This window comes from Perca fluviatilis, chromosome 12 (assembly GCF_010015445.1).
Source record: "Perca fluviatilis chromosome 12, GENO_Pfluv_1.0, whole genome shotgun sequence".
Lineage (NCBI taxonomy): Eukaryota > Metazoa > Chordata > Actinopteri > Perciformes > Percidae > Perca > Perca fluviatilis.
Window position 1 is genome coordinate 35,782,290 of NC_053123.1, and position 19,062 is coordinate 35,801,351.

Sequence of the window (19,062 nt, forward strand, 5' to 3'; positions counted from 1 at the left end):
TGGGATTAGTAGGACTAGGACGTGTCCGCACTGTTGCACCTAAATGAAATAGATTATAAGTTCAGTACCATTTCACCAGTAATATTAGGCTATACTTATGATTAAATATGATATACACTATATTGGGATATATATAAGCATTTACTTTAGCAATTTTCTCCCACACAAATTCTCTGTCTGGCAGTAGCGGCGCGAGTGTTGTTTTCTTTTAACTTCGCTGTATGTGTGCATGAGTATTTCTGCCGACCCGTTTGTTTCGGGTTGTTACCATGGTGAATCCTAGAATCATGACTCCATTCATGCTGCCTTTTATTGTGGTGGTGCACGCGATGAACCTACTCTGAGTTGATTGAACCAACTCAAATCAGCTGTTCTGGAACCGAAAACTCAGTTTCCCATCTCAGGGTAAATCAACTCAGCACATCAGGGTTAGACTCAGAGTTTGTTAACCCTCCTACCTGAAATAGGGCCCAGGTAGGATGACAAACTGACACCAGACAAAGACGAGCACACAGACTAAATACACGAGGGCAACAGGTGGACCTAAATTTCTTGTGAACCTAAATTGAAATGCGGATCAAAACCTGCGAGGGCGGATTTGGCCCTCGGGCCTTGAGTTTCACATCAAAATTGTCCAAAACATCAGAAAGTGTCAAAAACGGCGTAAAAGCCGCCAAAACCATTCAAACAAAGTGCCTAAAGCATTGAAAAAGCGCTTAAACCGGATTTGACACTCAGGCCTTGAGTTTGACACACCGTGTTCTAGAAGGTACGGTAACTCTCCAGCTGCTTCCCCGTCAGCGCTGTCAAATGTATGCTTTAATGTTTATTTTACAGATATTAGTTTTGCTTAATGTAGTTGACATTGGACGGTGAAGATCGGAAATCAACCCGCCATTATTCCCCTTCAAATGTAAACATCAGCGCAAACAGAGGAACGCTTTTCTGCCTTCATATCCAACCCTAACTGACGTCCCAGTTTGGTTTGGTAAAGGCACCAGCATTACTTCGGGTATAATTAGAAAAGATCTTGTTTGTGTAATATCAGTACATTTGTACATTCTGTTAACATGTGACGCAGAAGGGACGTAGCTCGTAAAAGTAAAAAAATAATCTGTTTATTTTCAACGGGACACTAATCCCAGTCTTCTGGGTCGCAGTACTGTGATTGTTTGATGAATTTGAAAATACAACCGCCTGCTGGATAACAAGTCATAAAAGATATTGCTTTGACTTTTTCCTCTAATGTTTATATATGTCCACATCACAGATCAACATAGGAAGTGCTAACTATTCCTAAAAGTGTATCCTAACTAACAACACAGTTCTTTGGTCCCAGCTAGCCTGGTCAGAGCAGGCTAACAGGCAGGCTAAGATTAATCCTGGAGTCTGATGTGTTAAAATCAGCTGCTGCTCTGATCCGAGAAATAAACGTGTTTAACGAGTTATTCTGTTGTCTTCTGAATGTGTTCTGCTTTATTTTTATTAACATGCATTACTTGTCGCTATTGCTTAATGCGAGTTTGATTTAAATCCTACTACTGCAGTTGTTGGGGATGGTAATGGTAAAAGTGGGATGATAGAATGGAGAAACTTTCCTCCATGCTGTCCCCATGGGGTGTGCCCCGCCCGGTGCAGCAGAGACAGGGGGATCCTCCACACCTTAGCCGGACTTCTAAAGGACTTTTAGCACATCAATAGCGAGGACAATGGCACCTGATCAGCGTCCTTTTGCAAATGGGAGTAGTGTGTTGGAATGCCACAAAGCTTCTTAATCATTTTATTTTGAGTGTTGTCACTTGTCATCTTAAAAACATGAATAATAACAGGCTACATTGTTTTACAGATATGCTTGGCGTGTATTGAAGTACTTCTTCTTTTCTAGTTTTGGTCCATTCATGCTTGTTCTGTATGAACATTAATTGTAGAAAGATATTTAGAATTAGACATAGCTTATGGAGATTTGTGCATATGGTTGTAAAACATATTCTCGCATTATGAATAAGCTTTGAAATTAAGCTTAGTCCTTATAAATTTCCCAGGAACAAGAATTCCCTCTGCTCACTTTTAAGTCGAAGTAGACTAAATAATAATACATTTAATTTATATAGTGCTTTTACAGGCTACTCAAAGACACTTTACACTGAAACCAGCACATTTAGCACATAAAAACAGATACAGCAATATGACCAACACATAAAACAAGCATATTAAAGCAATTAAAACATGGAGTGACTAAGAAGATTTTTTTAAATCCATACTGCATTCAGTCGGTCCGCTATAGTCTGTCGGGCTTTTTTCCGTTTGATAACAGCCGTATTTCCTTTTTGCATATTATATGTTTCACCTCCTCGTAAAACTCCATAGAAGCTGCTGCTCAGCGGTGAAACATATGCTGCACACGTCTTTTCCATTTCTGCATCAGTAAATTCTGTGATCGATACCGTGGTCTATTTAAGAAAGCCGTGAACGTGCACTTATCCCAGCTATCTACTCCTAGCTTGACATAGCCACCTACTTATCCTGGCTCGGCAAACGTGCAACCGATTAAGACGCGGTGAGTGGATCACACTTAAGTCAAGCTTCGCGCTTTTTCAGTTATCCTGGATTTCTTTATTCTACTGTTGTGCAACAGGCCCCTGGATACCAGGTCAAAAGATGCTGCTTTGGCTATTTCCCCTTATGTTTATGTAGGAACAATATGTGTCCAAATCACAGAGCATCATAGGAAGTGCTGAGATCACCCATAGGGCAAGGTGTATCCTAACCTTACAAACACCAAACATAAAGTACAAGTGAACAACCACAGTGATACCCATCATACAACCAGGGCCTGAAATCAACACCCAACCACGTGCCAAATGCAGGTGAATTTTGCCATTGGCGGGGAAAACTGTCAATCTACCTGCCACGTTGGCTGGTAACCAATAAGAATTGAGTGACTCAGTTGTTTCTTGCTAATGTTGTTCTTTCACATTTTGAACCAAGTGTGCCATATTCTTTGGATTCAAGCTCTAAAATGTGGCGGCACATTACTGTGGTAAAACAAGCAGCCAACAAAAAGATTAGGTGATTAGATAATTCAGAGAAAGTAAACTAAATACATTTTAACTCTATTTGGTCGGAGCTGTTGCCTGCGACGGGAGAAACACATACTTTATTTCTCCTGATCAATATAGTTTAGAGTCTTCCTTTTTTGTTGTCTAGAAGCAGAGAAATGCGCCGTTTCAACGAGGTCCTCTGACAATTGTAGTTTAGTAAACCGGCCGTGGAAGACGGGGACTTTTGGAGAGTTTGCACAATAATTCCAGAGCAAGAAATCCACAATTGAACTTACTGGGTTTGGTTATCTTTTCATACTAAATAAAACGATGTCTTTTTGTTAGCCAGATGCCATCTTTGATAAGGACACTTTGATCGAAAGCTGGCTCAACCAAAGAAATCAAGTCATTTTGGGGGATTGAGTTTACTCAACCAATAGAGAACCTTACAGGAGGGTCTTATTTCCTAGGTCTGTGTGTGTCTGTTGGAAGGCAGAGGATAGAAAGACAAGAAATGCCAGAATGAAGCCTTGAGGTTGAAAATGAGTGTAGTTTGGCCTCTGATGTCAAATTGTGGACATATAATGCTCTGGGCCCACTTTTTCAAAAAATATTTAATCTCGATCAAATTGATCCGGATTTGGAAATCCCATGTTTTGCTATCCAGGATCACCTGATCCATCTTACTTTTATGCCAACGTTTTAAAGGAACATTGGATTGGATCACTGTGATCCAAATACCAAATTTCAGGATTACCAAATTCCTGTTGACCAGAGCCTTAAATGGAGCCAACAGTGTAGCCTGCTGGCTCAGCAAAGAACAACAGGTAGGCAAAATACCAGTGGCCACAAATAGCCATTGTTTGTTTTAATTTTAAGAAACAGAATCACTGTAATAAACAGAAACATTCCTTATTTTGTTATGTTTTTTTGGGGTTGGTTACCATATCTCATTAGATGTGACATGCTACATATATGCTTCAAATATGAATAAATGTATCTATCATCATAAATTGATTTTGTGATCATTCAGTTAAAACAAAAAAACACTCTGATTTTATTTGGTTCCACCCTTCTGATGGGATCAGGATAATCCTGTTTTTTTCGGATCAAATAGATCCCAAACCGAGTTCAAAGTTTGGAAAAACCCAAAGGCCATGTTTGATCCAGATCAAATGTAAGATCGGATTACGTGATCTGATTTTAGTTCAGAATCCTTCTTTTGCTTTTGAAAAACCCATTTCCAAGATTTGATCCAATACATGATCCGAAATCTAACTGGATTACTTTTGAAAAACTGGGCCCTGGAGCTGACACAACTAACATTTTTGGATAAAAGTGTATGGAATTTTCTGGTTGAAACCTAAATACTTTAATATTTTTGTTAGATACAGAGTTTATTCTTGTTTGCCCTGATTGCCAAGACCTAGAAGATCACGTTTTAAAAGCCAAAAGGAAGTCATCATTGTTCTTTGTGTGATTTCAATAAATTTCTGTTTAGTCTTTTCTTTTGTCTCTATAGTCATATAACAATTTACACATTTATGTGGCATCCCTGCAGAATGCATATCCTGATAGACCAGGTTCTCCTGAAATAATGTATATAATATAACTCATGCTTTTCCTGTTTCACCTTAATTAGGCAAAAAAATGGCTGTTAAAAATCTTGCGTGGCTAGTGGCCAAAAAAGATAACTTCAGGCACTGCTTACTACCATATGGTATTAAAAAGTTATAGTTAGTTATAGTTAATAAGTCAAAGTTTGTGTGTATGCTATGGAGTCTTAATGAGCAGAGCTAAAACTGAAATGTCAAAATTCATCTCCCAATAGATCAGTGTTTGAAGGGCTAAATGACCATTTACTTTGTTGTGTATAGTGGGCTTCATCAGACACACAAACAGTTCCCAACAGGTCCCGTGAGATTTAATCTGCCCTCTCTATGAACAATGTTTTGCAGCCCATTAGTGGCTCCTAAAGGCGGTGTGCTGAACCCCTCTGGACAGGAAGTTTGTTCACACCTGCATGGGTTAGTCAGGTGATGACATCTCGACCAATGAGGTGTCCCTGGAATCAGAGGTGTGAAGACAAACAAGCATCAGCATGAACCCATCAACATGTGATGTCATCATTACTGAACAGGACTGTTTTTTCAGTTGATATTGTGTCTGACAATTCATTAATTTGATAAATTGGAATTTTTTTGATTTTTGTTTTAAGAAAAAAGTGATTCAGTTAGCATGTGTAATGTGAGAGGGGTTGCTGCCAGTCACAAATCCACAGACAATGATCTCCCGACTGTGCAGCTCCTCTCAGCTCTACAGTGTTTTTAACTCACTGGTATTTTGGTTTTAAGGCCCAAACCTTTACTGTTTTTGTTCACTCCCACAGCTTTAATAATAATAATAATTCCATACATCTATATAGCGCTTTATCATAGACACTCAAAGCGCTTCGTGGGGGGACCACGCTCTTCCACCACCAATATGCCTTAAGATGTCAGACGCTCACCTCTCATCAGGGTCCATTTCAGGACTCTAAAACCCACTGTACCAAATAGTTTGGTGTAGCTCTGCAGCAAATAGACAGTTAGAGACCAGCTGGTGATTAAAGTGGAGGATTTAGCAGGTAAAGAGGGTTGTAGTGCTGCCGGAGTACACCAGAATGTACAGAAGGGGCCATATGAGCAAAGCATTAAATAAGGACACAAAGTATAAGAGCGCCCAAATTCCGTAAGAAAGCGAGTTGGGGGTGGATGGGTCAAACAAACACAGGACTTTCATCCAGGAGACCGGGGACCGTGTCCTGTTTGAAAACAAAAAGAGTAAAACAGTAGTGGGGTGTATTTTCTTGCCAACGATAGTTCGTTAATTCATATAATGCTCCTATGGGTCGTATTAGAGGGTAGGAATAAACAACCTATGTTGTCATTTGGTTTGAAGAACATATAATCCTACTTGTTCTGGTTCTGCCACTTTTGGTTCAGTGAGACTGCAATGGAGGGGACGGAGGGGAAGTGGGAAAAACCGAGGCTTGCTGACTGTTAGGCTATGTCAGCAGGCCGAGAATTACAGTTAATTAGAAGTTGGCAAGGAATCAAGCAGGGGGCTAGCGGGCAACCTGCTTGACACCAGAGAGGTGCTACAGGTCCCATGGAAGCACTGGAGGTCTGGGAGCAAAGGTTGGAAGATTCAGACGAGGCTGGAACAGGCTCAGGATAGACAGGTTCTGGAGCAGAGCTTGCAAACAATTTCCCCCTGAAGAATGAGACTTCTTGGTCAAACTCTGGCAACGGCTCACAGATGGCAGTGGGAATTTCTGTGGAAAGATGGGGAAATGGAAATTGATTAGTTTAGGTAAATGAGCCTCCACTTAGTATTAAGCTGACGCGTCAGATGGTTTGTGACACAGAACCATCTGAGAAGCGCTTAGTGGACACTGTTTGGAGTCGAGATCGACTTGAGTCATGGTTTTAATGACTTACAACTTGACTTGAGAAAAATGTATGATTTGAGACTGGACTTGGATTATAAGTTAATGACATGACTTCAATTGAGGCATGATGACTTCGGATGGCGTATATGTATTGTTAAGTTTGGATGTCAGCTGTTAAATATAGCCTGAGTAGACACCAGACCCTTTCCAGTTGTAACTGAGAGTGGGTCTGGGGAAGGTTCATTCACAGCCCATTTCCAAAGGGGTGTCACCAACGGTTGCTGTTCAAATGCCTCTGGGCGCAATTGGATAGACCTAAAACCAATCACAGCGATGAAGGAGATACCACTTCAACGTCGCTGCGCTATCGTCATCGTGTAAAGCCGCAGCGGTTGTGATTGATGCCTGGATTTGTAAAAATTGGAAAATGGGCTTGAATGGGCTCTTGGCCAGACTGACTTGCAGAGGAAAATCTAAAATTTGCCGGAAGTTCGTCAGGGTTTTCCCAGGCTATGTTAAATAGCCTAAAAAATAATATAATTTAATGTTGTCACATTTCTGTCTGACTATTAGGTATGCCATGCAGTGCAAACTGTGAATCATGATTGGATGATTCAAAAAGCACCCAGGTATGTGATTGGTCATAATTGGATGACTTTGATTCTAAGTCCTTGCTATGGCAACCTGCAGGGCTGTACTGGGGTAAAAAATCTACCAGGAATGTTTAGATCAAACCAGCCCACCACAATCAGCCAGACACCACCCGTCTTTGCGATTCCCTTCACATCTACGTACATACCAGCCCCTAATACTACCACTTAGCTGAGTGGTAAGTAAGATAGTATGATAGTGTACTAACTGCGTCAACAAGGCTTCCTGGCTCTTGATGGCAAGATATCTAAAGGTTGATGTTAAAATATGTTCATTATGTCCTAGGTTGTATATTATGTAATGTAATGCTGTACTGTTCTGTATGGTGTATATGTTTATGCTTAGCTTGCTACCATATAGCCATAGATATATACACTACAAACGGAAACTTCACCCTTCTGGACTAAGAGTTTCTGCTTCAAAGTGAAGTTAAAACAGACTGAAATGTCCAGGCTCACTCCTCCACTATTTATTTCTGTATGTATTTATGCGTTAAATATAATTTTAACGGGCACTGAGCTCCAGATCATGCAGCCGCAGACAGTCTCTGTTGCCCCGCTGTAGCTTCTCTCCGTCCGTCTGCCGCCGGCAAACTTAGTAGAACTTCACGCCGATATCGACATACAGGTCGTCCTGGTCTATGTGTAAGATCCTCCCGATCACCATTCTGTCTTTGGCCGGTCCAATCTGGATCAGCGGGGACCGGCGCAGCAGCGAGGCGAAGCTGTGTTTTTGCCCGGGGGAAGAGACGCTGCCGCTGGCCACGGAGCTCTCCGCCTCCCGCTGCCGCCGGAGCTCAGATTGCTGGTCGACGGCGGCATATATATATCATAAAACACATTGTCACCTGTTAAGTGTTATCCCTTGCTGTTTGTTCTTTTCATTTCCTCTATCAAACATCAATAAGCAGCACAAAAGTCCAGCATCTTTAGCATTGAGCTGAATGCGGGAAAACTTCAGACCCCTGTTCCAAGATGGCAGCGGTTTTGACGTAGGCTTAGAACCTCAAGGCAACATCTAGTGTATATATCTATGCCATATAGCTATCATTAGCTTACTAACTACAGCTAACTTATCCTCTCTGGCGGACAAAGGGTGCTAAAATTATGATTCAACATGCTTACATTTTGGGGGAGGGAATGGCCAGTGCTCACATGAAAGACAAACAAGTGGGCCAATCATATGATCTCTCTTGTCTCTTTGGGCTCATAAAAAAAATTAAGTTATAGTAATTTAAGTTATTAAATAAAAGTTTTGACTGGGATGCACCACATGCAGCCCACAGAAATGGACCAGCCCACCAGGAAATCTACCGGTACTAGCAATGTCCAATCCATACCTGGCAACACGCTTCATCAAAGACCCCTAAAAAAGCCTCATTAGTCAGACCACCACAATGGTTGCCTCAGGGTCACGAGTAATCACTTTGGATTTAAAAGTTTCACGCAAGAAGTAAAAAAGCAAACTGCTGAATGCAATATCTGCTTATCAAAAATCTTGGACGGCCAGACTACAACCTTGTCATTTCAATTCAATTCAATTTTATTTATAGTATCAATTCATAACAAGAGTTATCTCAAGACCCTTTACAGATAGAGTAGGTCAAGACCAAACTCACCACACACCCAACAATTCCAGTAATTCAAGAGCAAGCATGTAGTACGACAGTGGCGACGAAAAACTCCCTCTCAGGAAGAAACCTGGGACAGACCCAGGCTCTTGGTAGGTGGTGTCTGACGGTGCCGGTTGGGGGTGTGATGAACAGTGGCAATAACAGTCATAATAAAAATAATGGATCAGTGACTAGAAATAGTAGTTGTAGTAGTACATGGCATAGCAGGGCACTGCAGGATGTCACAGGATGTAGCAGGGTATAGCAGGGCGTCACAGGACGTAGCAGAGCACTGCAGGGCGTAGCAGGACGAAGCAGGACGCAGCAGGACGTAGCAGGACATAGCAGGACGTAGCAGGACACAGCAGGACATAGCAGGACGTAGCAGGGCGTAGTAGGACGCAGCAGGATGTAGCAGGGCACTGCAGAGCGTAGCAGGTGTAACAGGGCATAGCAGGGCGCGCAGCAGGACCAGGGCGACATGCTGCAACCATGATTTAGGGGCCACCCTAATCTAATTTAAAGACTCATTCTGATCAGTAAGTGCCTGTCACAAGTTCAGATGTTAGCTAACATTAGCCCAACATAATCTGTTCACTTAAAACTAAAATATGTTATCTAATGTTAGCCCAATATGCAAATATCAGAACTGAATTGGGTGCTTCACATGTTAGCGTAAAAAACGTGACTTGATTTAGGATTTGACTTGCCTTAACTAAGGACTCGGTTTAATGTGACATAACCTGTGACTTGACCTGACTTGCTCCCCCCCAAAAAACAAAAAACAAACTCGAGACTCGTTTGAGACTTGGACCAAATTACTTAAGACTTATTTAGGGCTTGAGCAAGGATGACATGGTCACAACACTGACTGATGCACACACACCTGAACTGTACCCATAGCTGCCAGTAACTCCACACAGGACGCTGATTGGCTGGGCCTCTGTGGCTCGGACACCAACCATAGAATGTAAATATAATGGACGTAGCATCAGTGACATCGAATGTTGGTTTGTGGACTGCCGTAATGAAACCTGGACTTTGCATTTTGGCAAAAAAACATCTTGATATTCTGTAGCCAGAAGTGACCATATTTGCAGAAGAAGGCGAAGACTGGGGAGAATGACGCAGCTGTGCCACCATCGTGTATGGTTTCCATTGGGCTGCACTAAGAAAAACGGTAGAGAGGGAACTTTGGTGATTTTTAACCAGTTGACACGAGTCATCAAGCAGACTTCTGCCGGCGGGTAAACATGATCAACCATGTGTCCAGCTAATTTAAATAGCTCATGTTACTGTATTGTGTGAACACTTAACTTCTTTTAATATTGGATGTGGTGTTTTCGGTAAATGGAACGGTAATGTTTCACCAAAACAAGTTCCTTCCTGATAGTATTTTGCAGAGCCACCGTCACGTCCAAAGTGTTTATTTTTCCTATCCCAGAATGCATCTGTGGTGTAGGCAGACCTTAGAGCTGGCAATGCAAGACTACTGTTTTAGTAAGTTGAAACGTAATCTCTAGGACAATAATTGGACCAAGGAAAGGAAACAAGGGTAGAGAGTTACAAAGGAGATATTGGATAGAGAGAAAGTGAGAAAGGCAGGGCTCCACAAAAAGTGATGAAGATGATGGTGGGACGTGCAGAGCGAGGAAGGAGGGGCATCAGAGTCACACAGGGACTGAGAGGGAGGAGGGGATGAAGAGAATGTGAGAGATATAAATCAGTTACATGACTCCGGTTAGTTCAGAGAGCTGCCAGAGCTGCAGCTATCTGCAGATCTCTGCAGATGGAGGTTGAGGACAGAGCCCAGCTCTGCTTTCCACAGTTCCCAAACACCTCCTGCAGGAAGCCCTTGTCTCCTTGGCCCCAAACAGTTACCATCATGCTGTACTCCATCTCTCTGATCACTGTGACTCTCAACCTGCTCATCATCATCTCTATCTCCCACTTCAGGCAGATATTAATTTCTTCGCTTCTCTCTACAGGATGTGTAACTTAAAAATGTCAACAGCTGCTGTGTATTTAGAAGAATTGTCTTTGAGCTATTACTATTTAGATTTTTGATTGAATTTGATTGATTGATAGAACTGAATAATGTTGCTCTAAATGTCTGACTTTGATACCAGAGACTGTTGTTCATGTCCTCTCTCTTACCAATACTAAGCATTGCTTTCTGTCCACTGTGACCTCAACCAAGTCATTTTAACTGTCTACACTTAAACATATGGTAACTACTGATGTGGTTGATCGTGAAATATACAACTCATATGCATCTTTATTTTTTATTTTGAATGTTGCTTTTGGTTATTTAGTCATTCTTGTTGGTGTAATGGTGCTTTTCTCTTTCCCTCCAGGCAGCTCCACACACCCACCAACATCCTCCTCCTCTCTCTGGCTGTCTCAGACTTTCTAGTGGGCCTTGTGCTGATGCCGGGAGAAATCCTCCGAAAAACATCCTGCTGGTTTCTTGGTGACTTTGTGTGTGCTACGTATATTATTCTTTCAGGCATCATTACCGTATCCTCAATAGGTGACATGGTGCTCATATCAGTTGACCGTTATGTTGCTATCTGTTACCCTCTGCATTACACCACTAAAGTCACCATGAACAGAGTTAAACTCTGTGTTTATCTGTGTTTGCTCTATTCTGTTTCCTACAACGTTCTCTTTGTGAAGGATGAACTGACTCAACAGGGGAGGTTTAATTCCTGCTACGGAGAATGTGTGTTGGTCATTGACTATGTCTTAGGAGCTCTAGACCTTGTTTTGTACTTTATTGTTCCAGTTACTGTCATCATAGCTCTGTATGTGAGAGTATTTGCCGTGGCTGTGTCTCAGGCTCGTGCCATGCGCTCTCACATTACAGCTGTCACACTCCAGCTTTCAGTGACTCCAAAGGCAAAGAAATCCGAGCTGAAAGCAGCCAGGACTCTTGGTGTTCTGGTAGTTGTGTTCCTCATGTGTTTCTGCCCATATTACTCTGTCTCTCTTGCAGGTGACAGCTTGGTTAATGCTTCATCTGCAGCCTATGTTCTCTTTGTGTTCTATTGTAACTCTTGTCTAAACCCTGTGATCTATGCCTTGTTTTACCCCTGGTTTAGAAAATCAGTTAAACTCATAGTTACTCTTCAGATCCTGCAGCCTGGCTCCTGTGAGACCAACATGCTGTAGAGAGAGTGTGGAGGGACTGAGATCAGACTCGGTCTAAGGATAAATTAATGAATATATTCCTGCTGTTCAGTGATCAGTTGTTGTATACAGAAAGTGAAGATATCCTTTCCTGTCTAAAAGTCTAAATTGTGTATGATTAACAATGAAAGGCCTGTGCTTCAGCTTTATCTTGTTGTGTATTTTGTATCTCTGACGCTGCTGCATTTAAAGAAAGAATCATAAGCACCATATACAGTTTTTTAAGTAATCACATATTCACATATGTATGACACATAAAGAGTATTTTTATATTTATGTCATCCCAACACAATAAAAGAGCTACTAAAGCTTTGTATTCATGTCACTATATTGCTGAAAGTATCATCCAAGTAATTAGTGTCCATTTAGTTACAAACAGAAATAAAATAGATGCCCCTGACCAACCACACTTTCCCATCAGGTATATGAAAACATCACTTATGAACAGTAATTGTGTTTCACATAAAACTGTCAGAACAAAAAGATCTTGGCCCCTTTACAAAGTAGTTTTAATCAGTTCAGTTTAGTGTCTTTCATATTTGATCCCTGTATAACATCTCTTGTCTCTATGACAGTAGTATTTAAACACTATATTTGGCAAAAAGTTCAACAACAGATTATTTGAGAAGACAGGATTATCTACAGGTGATTTTAGGGGTGGGTGGGGGTGAGAGGTTAAGTGATGGAGTGGAGAAGCAACAGATATGTAATTGCAGATGAATTTTCTGTAGAAAGTAAAACCACCCAGGGACCTCTGCATCATCCAGATAGACAAAGACACATGTGTTTACCGTGTCTCTAAGGTTTCCAAGGCTGCAGGGCATTGATCAGAGTCAGAGACAGAACCAGATACTCTTAATGACCACTGGGGGGGTTAAAGGCTATTTCCCATTTGTGCTAAAATCTCACTCAGTGATAATTGTTTCTGAGGTGTGAAGCTGCGTTTAGTCTGTAGAAAACACAGCCTTCTCTTTCATTTAAATGTGGCCACTCTGTTAAAGCAGCAGGGCTTAGTTTAAAACATCAACAATAAAACAACAGTGATGTGACGTCATCCAGAAAGGTCGTGTCTGGGGTTAAGGTCAGGAATGGAAGGATTGATTAGGGTCAGAGGGAGAAACTAGGGTTAGGGTTAGGCACGAAGAGATGATGAAAAAGTATTTTGATTGGCAGAAGTCAACATAGGATCCTCTTATACCTACGAGATGACTGTTAATATAACTTTTAGGTATTTAAGGTGTTGACCAGCAGCTGAGGCTTCAGATGATATGATCGGGTATTTCTTGACTGGACACTAAACCAAACAAATAACATAATAACAAATGACAAACACAAATACCAAATAGCACACAAACCCCGGAAAACAAATGCAACAAAACACGCTGCATCCAGATTCCACAACGGAAGTTCTCCAGACCTCTAGAGGGAGCAGCTAAGGGGAACAGCTGGATTTTCGTGGGAGGGGGAGAGAGAGAGAGATCAGAACGGTGTGTAACTGGTGAGATCATAGACTGTAAACATTAAGTCTATGTTTGAGATGTTTCCTCTCATTTGGTGGGTGTGTCTCGGCTCAGGTCACAGGTGATACTCAATCAGCAGAGACGTCTGTAAACTTCGTGGTGATAAAACATTTTAAAATGCATCAGCGTTTAACGGTGACGTTTGTTTTAAAAGCCATATTACATGAGAGGGTTTAATTTCCAGGTCCGAAAAACGCATCACTGAAGTGTAGGCCTCCTCAAGTGTAGCCTAACATTGTGACTATACAACAAAATAAGTGATCAATCTGTATTCATATTGTGGAGCAATTCGCTCTTGAAATACAAAAAAAACAGACAGGATTTATAGTCCCTGTTTAGTAAACCAGCCAATTTACCGTGGGATTTATCAAACTGAATAAATCCTGCCTGCACATAAACACAAAACTGCTGTGCTTGCTCCATCGTGTTGTAAGTAAGACATCTGCTGAAAAAGTTATTGTGTTCATTAGCATGATTGCCGTACTGTTTAGTTCAAAAACCTCCAAAACAAAGTAATCGGAACGACCAGACGCAAGCTTTTATTTTGAAAAGGTCTGGAGGACTTCCGTTGTGTAATCTGGATGCAGCGGTTTTTGTTGCATTTGTTGGGTTTGTGTGCTTTTCTTTTTACATCGTTTTTATTTGCAGTGCGTTTCTGTATTTGGTTGTGTTGTGTGTATTTGCAGCGCGTTTGCTGAATGCTGCATGGTGTGTCAAATTAATGAAGTTGTTTTCTTAATTTGCTTGTGTTTTGTCTATTTGTATGCGTTTTTCTTAAATTGCATGGGCGTTTGCTCTTGTCAGCCACCGTACTGGACTCGCTCAAAACCAACTAGAATATTTGGCGAGACCAATGGTCACGTTCAAGACAAGTCCGAGACAATAGAAAAAAATGTCTCGAGTCCAGACTCCAACATACGTAATAGCAGTTTAAAGATTGCTCCCTCCTCTTGTCAGAGTCCACACACTCGCTGCTGAAAGTGTTAATGATGAACACCTGTTCTCACTAATGAGCACACTATGATACATCTCAGGTCGTTAAATTGCATCCACGTTTCCTTCACTTGCTTCCCTTACTCACATCTTACTCCGGTGCCGATTTGGGGGTGTGATGGTGGCCCCACCCCAAAACATATCTATTAAACTAAGGCCTTCTCTGGTGGCAGTTACTCTCTCCTGAAGAAGCCATTACATGGCCAAACATAGAGAGTTCGGTAACACTTTACTTTAAGTTTTCTACATAAGAGTGACATGACACTGTCATGACTACATGACACTCACATGACACTGTCATGACACAGTCATGACACATGAACACTGACCCTAACCCTAACCCTAACCATAACCATAACGTTTCATGACAAAACCGAATGACACCTACTAAAAAAGAGTTATGTCATAAACGTTTATGACTTGTTTATAATGTTTTATGACACGTTCATGACAGTGTCATGTCAGTCTTATGTAGAAAAGTTAAAGGTCCAATATGTAATATTTGTACTGTAATAAATCCAAAAATGACACCAATGCCTCATCAGATATTAAGGAAACATGTTAAACTGAAATACTATCTTTTCTGACAACAATGCTAATTTCAGTATTTTTCTTTTTGAAATTTACATTCCGTGACGGAATTTATGTTTATGTTTTGATCTGTGTGTTGTTATCAACGCGGCCCAGTTTGACAGCCAGGCTGGGTTGCCAGATATACCTGTAAAAACGTAAACCCAGCGCCTACAGCTGTAACGGTAGTACAGCCATGAAAGCAGCAAACAAACGAACAGGATCAACGGAGATAGATTCTACCCGACCTAAAAAAGAAACAGCATTTTTCTAACAGTTGCGTTGACCAGAGACGTAACAACCCCTGGTAAATATTGGAGATGTATTTGAAAGATGGAGACAGCTTAGAGCCCAAAAGGACCTAGAATTGGCTTATTTCCTCCTGAACCGGTAAGCATTAGCTTCAGGCTAATTTATCACAGCTACTAGGGGCATTTTTGTCATTTCAACATTTGTGTACTCACATTGAATTATATAGCTAGAGTACCGGGAGTTGGTTACTTGCAAAACAATTGAGACAGTAAAGTGATCCCGACTGGTCCTGGCTAACGCTGCCTTGCTAACCCTGCTTACTGCTAACGTTACCGGGGGACCAGGCAAGCCCACGGCTGTTTACAGCATGTAGCCTCTTCAGCGGCTGGAGCCGACAACGGTGAGTTATTTTAAGCCAGCGAGGGGGCTGTAAATCGGAAAGAGAGGACTGTGAGTTTGCAGTGTGTTTAGCGATTGTTGCCGTAATTCTAAGCCAATGAAGTGTGTTCCGCGGTAAGGTAGTGGTATATTTAGCGTTCGTATTGTAATTCTAAGCCGCGGTAGTGTGCCTGACTGGCGTGTGGAAGCGAGACGTGAGGTTGTTTTGTTTTTAGCGGTTCATACTGTAATTTTAAACCGAAAAAGTGTGTCTGTCAGTTGGTTACAGAGCCCCGAATGAGCACGGGCTTTTATGACTGTCAATATAGCCAGAATCTAACGTTAGCTACGCTGTGCTGTGGAGTAATGTCTGGCTATGTGAGACTAGCATCTAACGTTAGCTACTCTGCTGTGCTGTGAAGTAATGTCTGGCTATGTGAGAAAAGCGTCTAGCAACATTGTTGTGAATGCTGCGGTCTCAGCCTGGCAACCTCCGTGAACTTCGAGTCTGGGCAGGAGGGGGCGGGGGAAACGACTGTCCAGTATTTTGAATTTGTACTGCAGTAACTATTTTAACCGCTAGCTGCCAGTATTACACACAATATTACATATTGCACCTTTAAAGTAAAGTGTAACCGAGAGCTCTACTTTAAAGTTCTTTTACAACCTTTTTATGGCATCTTCATAATGTGGATTTTAACCCTTTTTTGAAGCTGTGATTATTTTAATCTCCCAGGAGGATTTTAACCTGCAACATCTCATTTTAATGGAGGATTGTTTTAACAAGCCAGCCAGCCAGGAAACCTGAGGGCTGAGTCAGCTGAAATTATTGTGTGTTCACACTGAAGACTACTAAACTCCCCACCTATACAGGATGGCCTTTTATCAACTTTTAGAGTGACTTTTTATCCTCTTTTAATAACGTGGAGAGTGTGTGGACCCAGGGGGTCCCCAAAGAGGGCCCCTTTCTTTCGGGCAACGGCCTAAGCACCCACATTAAGTTCTTTTAACCTCACTGTAACCTTATACTCCACAGCTTTAAGGAGCCTACCTTCCTTTTACTTCTCTCTTTACTTTCTTAACCCCCCTCTCTTTTTATTCCTCTGTATTTTCCTTTACTGAAGGTTTATTGGGCCTATGTGAACAGGCTTTTTATTTGACTTTTAACCGTTTTCATCTACAGGTGGTCTCTTTCTTCTTTCTTCTTATCTGCGGGCCTGGTCGGCCATTTTACATGTTCTGTGGAGGTGTTTTTCGGCTGGGACTGTCCTGCAGTTTTGTGGCAACTATGCCAATAACATTACAAAACAGGGTCACACTGCTGGCATTGGCCCCAGGGGGCGGGGCTGAGAGGGTGGCAAACCATCACTCCTCTTCTGGGTCAACAGCCAGCCTCCAAACATTACAGTCCACCATAATGACCTCCACACCAAAACATATTTCAGACTTCTACAGACCATCCACCACTCAGAAAACATAAATAACACACTACACATAGGCACCTTCCCACAGGGAATGATGAGACAAATGAATAGGCTTCCATCTTTCATCAAACCCTCTTCACCTAACAATAATCCAATCCATTAGAACTGGTTAAACTCAACACAGACACATGGATGCACAATAACATCAACATACATAGGGATCACTAGGACACAGTCATTGGCACACACCTGCAGGACCTTTCACACAGGCATCTTTTAATAAAGCTATTCAGTGGGGGAGAGAGAGATACAGGAGGAAACTCACAGCCTCCTCTGTCGCCACACTGAGGGACCTCATATCCAGGGGCCCCAGGTGGAGGAGGCCCCTCCACCATCTCAGCTCTCTCCCAACCATTTTTTTTTGTTTCCGTACTGTGGTTCAGGAGTTATGAGCCATAAAGTGAACTTTGTGATGTCAAGAAGTGCAACACACTGTAAACCCACTCCTCTGGCCTGTGTGGTTGTGTTTAACTCAACATGTCTGGAGCTGCTGCACATTCCTCCGTCTGTCTAACGGGAAGGAGGCTCAGCAGGCAGCTCGATGTCACGATGAAGCCAGGACTGTATCTCATCACCCTTATCTGATAGCTCCTCGACTCCTTGGTCCTCGGCTGAACGGGAAGTTGTTCTGTCCCCCCTCGGTGAAGGCTGTCTCAAAGCTCTTATTTCTTCCCAGGGGACCGAGGGCCGAGCATCAAGGAGCTATTGGGCGAGGATACACAAGAGCAGCCTTCCTGGAAGCCGTGCAGCTGAAGGAGTTTCTAACTCCACCCATACAGCCAACGTAATGCTTCAGAAAGGACAGCTTATCCCTCTAAAAACACATTTCCTCGGTTCCTCTCTCCTCCCATCATGTCCTCGCGTCTCTCCCGTGCCTCCTCAGTGGGAGGTACGAAGATGTGAGGAAGGGAGGCAAGTGAAGGAGTCGAGGAGGAAATTTAAGCGGCATTAAAGCTGCAAGTAGCGTTGGCCGGGCCCCCGCACCTCTGCGCACCATACTGGCGGATGCCGCTCCTTGTGACCGTGCTTTTGTGCGGCACTCAGACACTACAAATCATCAGCAATGAAAACGGAACTCTGTTGAGTTCAATGATACCTCACACAATTATGTACAAGAAACAGGTAATTAGTTATGAAAGGGGGCATGGCTTAAGCATATGGGGCAGGGCAAACCGTCACCAATTCAAAAGGAACTCTTCACTGAGTTCAATGATACCTCACACAATAGTCTACATCAAACGGGTCATTAGTTATAAAGGGGGCGTGGCTAAAGCATAGGGGGTGGGCCAAACCATCACCAATGAAGAAGGAACTCTCTGCTGAGTTCAATGATACCTCAAGACCCCACGAGATACTAAGAGCTCATTTCGGTTTCATGGACATTGCTCATACTACTCAGAGAAATATATTAAAAACACAAAGCTCTGTTGCTTCTCTCCTGAGCTGTAAACATTGCCTTAAAATATGAATCTCGTTCAATGTACAGAATAACGATAGCACTGATACTTTACTAACATTAGCTTGGATATGTTTGGGAACCTGATAGCTTATGTTAGCAATGAAATGCTACCAAATGCTACCAAAATAACCTAAAACTCTTATTACACTGAAAGGAACGCTAATTTTGGGTTCGGCCACCATAGTAATTTAAATGCACTCTGAATGGCAGGGGCTAGAAAGTAACATTCAGTTGGTTGTCATATACAATTTCATCACTAGATGGAAGAAATTCTTACACAATGTAGCTTTAAGGTGTTGAAATGGTAAAGACTGAGTTTGAAGTTGATTGGATGAAATCTCTCAGATTAGCTTGTTAGGATAGCACGCGTAGTTTTGGGCCAACTTCCTGTTGCCAGTAGGGTGCGCTATGACTTTGTCAATTGTGGCTGGTAAATGTCCTCAGAGTTAGAGTCTTATGAAACATGAAAACTTTTGA